Below are 8,978 nucleotides of genomic sequence, written 5' to 3'. Positions count from 1 at the left end.
TAACCGAGCTACAAGTAACAAAAGTAAATAAAGTGCGGCAAGGTGGCCCAATCCTTTTTGTAGCAAAGGACAAGCCCGGACAAACTCTTATATAGAGAAAAGTGCTCCCGAGGACACATGGGAATTATCGTCAAGCTAGTTTTCATCACGTTCATATGATTCGTGTTCGGTACTTTGATAATTTGATATGTGGGTGGACCGGTGCTTGGGTGCTGCCCTTACTCGGACAAGCATCCCACTTATGATTAACCTCTATTGCAAGCATCCGCAACTACAACAAAAGTATTAAGGTAAACCAAACCATAGCATGAAACGTATGGATCCAAATCAGCCCCTTACGAAGCAACGCATAAACTAGGGTTTAAGCTTCTGTCACTCTAGCAACCCATCATCTACTTATTACTTCCCAATGCCTTCCTCTAGGCCCAAATAATGGTGAAGTGTCATGTAGTCGACGTTCACATAACACCACTAGAGGATAGACAACATACATCTCATCAAAATATCGAACGAATACCAAATTCACATGACTACTAATGGCAAGACTTCTCCCATGTCCTCAGGAACAAACGTAACTACTCACAAAGCATATTCATGTTTACTTCCCCGTTGTTCAATACGCTGACGACATGATTTTGGTTATGCAGGCATGTCCCGAACAGGCTGCCCGTATGAAAACTATCTTGGAGGATTATGCTGTTTCGATTGGGCTGAAGATCAATTTCCAGAAATCAACTCTTATACCCATTAACATTGATCACCAGCGTGCTTACGAATTGGCTGGGGTTTTTGGTTGTTCTGTTGGATCCATGCCCTTCACCTACCTCGGCCTCCCAATGGGCACGACGAGGCCAAGTGTTCTTGATCTTATGCCGCTAGTACATGCAGTCGAGAGGAAGACGTCCACTGCGTTGTCGCTGATGTCATCCGAGGCCAAACTGACCTTGGTCAATTCTGTTGTGACTTCGATGCTGATATATGCAATGTGCACAATCAAATTGCACCCAAAAGTGATCTAGCATCTGGACAAACTGCGTAGATACTGCCTCTGGGCAAAAAATTCTGACGATGGGGTCAAGAACAACTCCTTTGTGGCCTGGGAACTTGTCTGCCGCCCAAAACGCTGCGGAGGCCTTGGTGTTATTGATATCAAAACACAGAATGTTGCCCTTCTCCTGAAACATCTATTCAAATTCTATAATCATGAAGATGTCCCCTGGGTGGAGCTGGTTTGGGACGCTTACTACAGAAACAGAATACCGCATGCAACTGATGCAGTAGGCTCTTTCTGGTGGAAGGACGTGATGCAACTCAGTGGGGTCTTCCGGGGGATCACCAAAGTCACCCCGGGGGATGGCTCTAGCGCTTTATTTTGGAAAGATGTTTGGTTTGATAGTAGTCAGGATTCCCCACTCATGGACTTGTACCCATGGGCTTTCTCATTTTGCTTGAATGAAGACGACTCCATTGCTAAGGTTCTTACTGCAACTGACCCAGCCATGATCTTTAGTCTACCTCTCTCGATCCAGGCGAGAGAGGAAATCAAAGAGATCCAGCAGGGGTCGACGCATATTCGTGTGGCCAACGACCGTTGTGACATCTGGGAATGCACGCTCGGACGTTTCTCGTCCAAGAAATTCTATAATCACTGCTACAAGCAGGTTGTGGCAGATGAGGCATTCGGTTGGCTCCGGAAAGCCAAGAGCATGATCAAATTCAAGATGTTCGGGTGGCTACTCCTAGTTGATCGTCTGAATACCAGGAATATGCTCAAACGCAGACATTTTGCTGTCGCGGGGGGCAACTACACATGCATGTTCTGTCAAAACCCTCCCGAGGAAACTGTGGAGCATCTGTTCTTCAATTGCCCCTTTAGTCAACACTGCTGGAGTAAGGTTGGATTGGCGTGGCCGATAGATGCCAACAGATTGGCTCTGCTGCGTGGGGGTAGGGATAACTGGAGGCAACCTCTTTTCATGGATATATTTCTTTTGGCTGCTTGGAGTCTATGGATGGAGAGAAACAACCAACACTTCAGAGGGATTCAGCATTCCTTCGGAGCATGGCTGGCTAGATTCAAGCATCTCTTGGAGTTGCTAACACATAACTGCAGAGAGGAACTTCGCCCCTTCCTGTCTAATTACATTGTAAATTTGGGTCACTAGGGTTGTAGATAGCTTGCATGGCCGGGGGGCCGCAAAAACCCTTTGTAACGCATATGTAACTGTTCCTTTGTGAGTAATACCAAGTCAGTGGGAGCCTCTCCCACTGTCATTCACCCTAAAAAAAGCATATTCATGTTCATAATCAGAGGAGTATTAATATGCACAAAGGATCTGAACATATGATCTTCCACCAAATAAACCAACTAGCATCAACTACAAGGAGTAATCAACACTACTAGCAACCTACAGGTACCAATCCCAGACTTAGAGACAAGAATTGGAAACAAGAGATGAACCTAGGGTTTGAGAGGAGATGGTGCTGGTGAAGTTGTTGATGGAGATTGCCCTCTCCCGATGAGAGGAGCGTTGGTGGTGACGACGGCGGTGATTTCCCCCTCCCGGAGGGAAGTGTCCCCAGCAGAACAGCTCTGCCGGAGCCCTAGATTGGTTCCGCCAAGGTTCCGCCTCGTGGCGGCGGAGTCTCATCCCGAAAGCTTGCTTATGATTTTTCTTCGGACGAAAGACTTCATATAGTAGAAGATGGTCACCGGAGGGCCAACAGGGGGCCCACGAGGCAGGGGGCGCGCCCCCCACCCTCATGGCCAGGGTGTGGGCCCCCTGTTGTATTTCTTCCGCTCAGTATTTTTTATTATTTCCAAAAATAACTTTCGTGGAGTTTCAGGACATTTGGAGTTGTGCAGAATAGGTCTATAATATTTGCTCCTTTTCCAGCTCAGAATTCCAGCTGCCGGCATTCTCCCTCCTTATGTAAACCTTGTAAAATAAGAGAGAATAGGCATAAGTATTGTGACATAATGTGTAATAACAGCCCATAATGCAATAATATCGATATAAAAGCATGATGCAAAATGGACGTATCAACTCCCCCAAGCTTAGACCTCGCTTGTCCTCAAGCGGAAGCCGATAACGGTAAATATGTCCACATGTTTAGAGGTAGAGGTGTCGATAAAATAAAATACGGACATGAAGGCATCATGATCATTCTCATAACAGTAACATATATGGATATTGTCATATGATCTCTTATGCTCAAGTAATAATCTATTCACAATGCAAAGTATGAATCATAATCTTTATTGAGAACCAACAAACTATAATCTTAGTCATTGAAGAAATTGCAATTTATCATAACATCAGAAAGAGTCTATGTCAGAGCTTTTCAGCAAGTCCACATACTCAACTATCATTTAGTCTTTCATAAGTGTTAACACTCACGCACTACTTGTGGTTATGGAGTTTTAACCGGACACAGAGAAAGATAGGGGCTTATAGTTTCGCCTCCCAACCTTTTACCTCAAGGGTAATGTCAACAATAATAACTCATGCTAACTTACATCCAATTATATATATATATATATATATATATATATATATATATATATATATATATATATATATATATATATATATCAGGATCTTTCCAACATCATGTGCTTGCCGAAGGATAAAATGCAAAAAAAGGAAAGGTGAAGATCACCAAGACTCTTGCATAAGGTAGAAGGTAATAATAAAAGATAGGCCCTTCGCAGAGGGAAGCAGAGGTTGCCATGCGCTTTCAGATTTGGATGCACAAAATCTTAATGCGAAAGAACGTCACTTTATATTGCCACTTGTGATATGAACCTTTATTATGCAGTCCGTCGCTTTTATTTCTTCCACATCACAAGATCGTATAAAGCTTATTTACTCCACACCAATCAATTACATATTTAGAGAGCAATTTTTATTGCTTGCACTGATGACAACTTACTTGAAGGATCTTACTCAATCCATAGGTAGATATGGTGGACTCTCATGGCAAAACTGGTTTAAGTGTTTTTGGAAGCACAAGTAGTATCTCTACTTGGTGCAAAGAATTTGGCTAGCATGAGGGGGAAAGGCAAGCTCAACATGTTGGATGATCCATGACAGTATACTTTATCTCAGATATAAGAAAACATAACCCATTACGTTGTCTTCCTTGTCCAACATCAACTCTTTAGCATGTCATATTTTAATGAGTGCTCCCAATCATAAAAGATGTCCAAGATAGTATATTTATATGTGAAACCTCTCTTTCCTTATTACTTCCTATTAATTGCAACGATGACCAAAGCTATGCTTGTCAACTCTCAACAATTTTTAATCATCATACTCTTTCTATGTGAAGTCATTACTCTCGATAAGATCAATATGATCTCTTTGTTTCTTTTTATTCTTTTCTCTTTTCTTTTATTCACTCAAGATCAAAGCAAGACAATCAAGCCCTTGACTCAACACTAATCTTTATTATATATAGCTCACGGACTCGATTACATAGAAGGATCATAAAGCAAAACTCAAAACTAGATCATACCAAAACTTTATTCTACTAGATCAAGATACTAATAGGATCGAACTAAGAAAAACGGTAAAGATAGGAGTGTGATGGTGATACGATACCGGGGCACCTCCCCCAAGCTTGGCAGTTGCCAAGGGGAGTGCCCATACCCATGTGATTATGCCTCCTTTGTTGGTGATGGTGGGATATTCTTGGCGATGATACTCCTCAGAATACGATTCTCTTCTTCGAGCTTATTGAGTTTCTGCTTGAGATCCATTATCTCCTTACGAAGCTTTCCTGTAACAGCCAAAGCTCCTTGCACCCAAGGGTGTTGCATAGCTGAGGGAGAACAAGTGGCGCTCTTCTTCATATTTTCATAAGAAAGAAATCTAACATTGGAAGGGGTAGCCGAGTTTGGAATAGCCGAGCTCTGTAGTTCCCCCATTGTGAATCCAGCTCGGAAGCGAGAAGTGACTTCTTGATCCTCCTCCATGGCGTCTATCCTCTTCAAGTCAGCCTCCATCCCTTTCTCCGTTGCTGGCCCAAAGTGGTCAACATTGTTGTTTGTCCTTGATCTCGATGCCGGATGAGACACCCGGCTCTCCCCGACTCACTCTTGAGAAGACATCTTGCTCGAATATGCAGTAGCAACAGCTCAAAACAAAAATAGAGGATATTTGCGTGGTACAGGAGTCAAAACCTTCGGGAGATTATATAATGAATTTTTACCGACCAAAATACGTATCTTGCAAGAAAACGGAGTCCGGAGAGTGCACGAGGTGCCCACGAGGCAGGGGGGCGTGCCCAGGGGGGTAGGGCGCGCCCTCCACCCTCGTGGAGGCCTCGTGTCCTTCCCGGACTGCTTCTTATTTTTCTATTTTTCTAAATATTCCAAAACGGAGAAAAATTGCCATTAGAACTGTTTTGGAATCGGTTTACTTACTGTACCACATACCTATTCCTTTTCGGAGTCTGAAACATTCCGTAAAGTGTCCCTTATGTATTCCTCCGGGGTTACGGTTTCAATAACATTGGTTTCAACATTTATAGGATTACCTGAGATATAGTGTTTAATTCTTTGACCGTTCACCACCTTCAGATTCGTTCCTTCGAAGTTGTTGATTTTTATGGCACCGGAATGATAGACCTCCTCGATAACGTAAGGGCCTTCCCATTTAGAGAGAAGTTTTCTTGCAAAAAATCTTAAACAGGAGTTGTATAGCAATACATAATCACCTACATTAAACTCACGCTTTTGTATTCTTTTGTCATGCCATCATTTAACCTTTTCTTTAAACAACTTGGCATTCTCATAGGCTTGGGTTCTCCATTCATCTAGTGAGCTAATGTCAAATAACCTCTTCTCACCGGCAAGTTTGAAATCATAGTTCAGCTCTTTAATAGCCCAATAAGCCTTATGTTCTAGTTCGAGAGGTAAGTGACATGCTTTTCCTTAAACCATTTTATACGGAGACATACCCATAGGATTTTTATATGCAGTTCTATAGGCCCATAATGCATCATCAAGTTTCTTGGACCAATTCTTTCTAGATCTATTAACATTCTTTTGCAAAATTAATTTGAGCTCTCTGTTACACAATTCTACTTGACCACTAGACTGCGGGTGATAAGGAGATGCAATTCTATGATTAACATCATATTTAGCAAGCATTTTACGAAAAGCACCATGAATAAAATGTGAACCACCATCAGTCATTAAATATCTAGGGACTCAAACCTCGGAAAAATAACTTCTTTAAGCATTTTAATAGAAGTGTTATGATCAGCACTACTAGTTGGAATTGCTTCTACCCACTTAGTAACGTAATCAACAGCAACTAAAATATGTGTGTATCCATTAGAGGCAGGAAAAGGTCCCGTATAATCAAAGCCCCAAACATCAAATGGTTCAATAACAAGTGAATAATTCATAGGCATTTCTTGACGTCTACTAATATTACCAATTCTTTGACATTCATCACAAGATAAAACAAACTTACGGGCATCCTTGAAGAGAGTAGGCCAATAAAAACCGGATTGCAATACCTTATGTGCAGTTCTGTCTCCAGCGTGGTGTCCTCCATAAGCTTCGGAGTGACACTTGCGTAGGATCTGTTCCTGTTCATGCTCAGGTACACAACGTCTAATAACACCATCTACTCCTTCTTTATAAAGATGTGGGTCATCCCAGAAGTAATGTCTTAAATCATAGAAAAACCTTTTCTTTTGTTGGTATGTGAAACTAGGTGGTATGAATTTAGCAACGATGTAATTAGCATAATCAGCATACCATGGAGTAGTACGAGAGGCATTTATGACATTTAATTGTTCATCAGGAAAGCTATCATCAATAGGTAGTGGGTCATCAAGAACATTTTCTAACCAAGACAAGTTGTCTGCAACGGGGTTCTCAACCCCCTTTCTATCAACAATATGCAAATCAAATTCTTGTAGCAGGAGAACCCATCTAATAAGTCTAGGTTTAGCATCTTTCTTTTCCATAAGGTATTTAATAGCAGCATGATCAGTGTGAATAGTTACTTTAGAATCAACAATATAAGGTCTGAACTTATCACAAGCAAATACAACTGCTAAGAATTCTTTTTCAGTAGTAGCATAATTTCTCTGAGCATTGGCTAGAGTTTTACTAGCATATTGAATAACATTTAATTTCTTATCAACTCTTTGCCCTAGAACAGCACCTACAGCATAATCACTAGCATCACACATGATTTCAAAAGGTAAATTCCAATCAGGTGGCTGAACAATAGGTGAAGAAATCAATGCTTTCTTAAGTATTTCAAATGCTTCTACACAATCATCATCAAAGACAAATGGTATATATTTTTGCAATAAATTAGTCAGAGGCCGAGAAATTTTTGAGAAGTCCTTAATGAATCTCCTATAAATACCGGCATGACCAAGGAAACTTCTTATACCTTTAATGTCCTTGGGACATGGCATCTTTTCAATAGCATCAACCTTGGCTTTATCAACTTCAATACCTCTTTCGGAAACTTTATGCCTGAAGACAATACCTTCATTAACCATAAAGTGGCACTTCTCCCAATTCAAGACAAGGTTAGTTTCTTCACATCTCTGCAAAACTCGATAAAGGTTGCTCAAGCAATCATCAAAAGAGGATCCATAACGGAGAAATCGTCCATGAAAACCTCACAAATCTTTTCACAAAAGTCAGAGAATATAGCCATCATGCATCTTTGAAAGGTAGCAGGTGCATTACATAAACCAAAAGGCATACGTCTATAAGCAAAAGTACCGAAAGGGCAAGTGAAAGTGGTCTTAGATTGATCATCAGCTGACACGGGTATTTGAGAGAAACCAGAATAACCATCTAGAAAGCAAAAATGTGTATGTTTGGATAATCTTTCTAGCATTTGATCGATAAAAGGTAAGGGGTAATGATCTTTTTTAGTTGCCTTATTTAATTTGCGGAAATCAATTACCATCCCATAACCTGTAATAATTCTTTGCGGGATCAATTCATCTTTATCATTAGGAACGACGGTAATACCTCCTTTCTTAGGAACACAATGGTCAGGACTTACCCACTGACTATCAGCAACGGGATAAATTATACCTGCTCAAGGAGCTTCAGTATTTCCTTTCTTACCACTTCTTTCATCTTAGGATTCAGCCGTCGTTGGTGATCACGAACTGGTTTGGCATCTTTCTCCAAATTTATTTTGTGTTGACATAGAGTGGGACTAATGCCTTTAAGATCATCAAGAGTATATCCAATAGCAGCACGGTGCTTCTTCAGAAAAGCATATTTAAGAGTGTTTAAGAAGTGTCTACCAAATATAATGGGACAAAAGCTATCTTGTGGGGAACCAAGAACAAGAAAATCAACAGGATATTTAGTTTTCCCACACAAGACTTCAACATCTCTAACAATTCCCGTGGGTGAAATAGCATCCCTATTGGCAAGTTTATGTGACATCAATATCTTCTAACTCAGTAGGTGCAATATCATGCATAATTTCTTTGTATAAGTCAATAGGTATTGCACTAGCACTAGCACCCATGTCACATAAGCCATGATAACAATGATCTCCTATTTTAATAGAAATAACAGGCATGCCTACCATAGGTCTATGTTTATCTTTAGCACAAGGTTTGGCAATTCTAGCAGTCTCTTCACGGAAATAAATAACATGCCCATCAATATTATCAGCCAAGAGATCTTTAACAATAGAAATATTAGGTTCAACTTTAACTTGCTCAGGAGGTGTATAATTTCTAATATTGCTTTTACGAACCACAGTTGAAGCTTTAGCATGATCCTTTATTCTAACAGGGAAAGGTGGTTTCTCAACATAAGTAGTAGGAACAATAGGATCATTATAAGTGATAGTCTTTTCTTCAACTTTAATAGGTGCATCTACTTTTACTTCTATGGGAGGATGATATTTAAACCACTTCTCCTTAGGGAGATCAACATGAGTAGCAAAAGATTCACAGAAAGA

This window comes from Aegilops tauschii, chromosome 2 (assembly GCF_002575655.3).
Source record: "Aegilops tauschii subsp. strangulata cultivar AL8/78 chromosome 2, Aet v6.0, whole genome shotgun sequence".
Taxonomy (NCBI): domain Eukaryota; kingdom Viridiplantae; phylum Streptophyta; class Magnoliopsida; order Poales; family Poaceae; genus Aegilops; species Aegilops tauschii.
The sequence above is the reverse complement of the archived record's forward strand: the minus strand, read 5'-3'. Positions refer to the sequence as shown.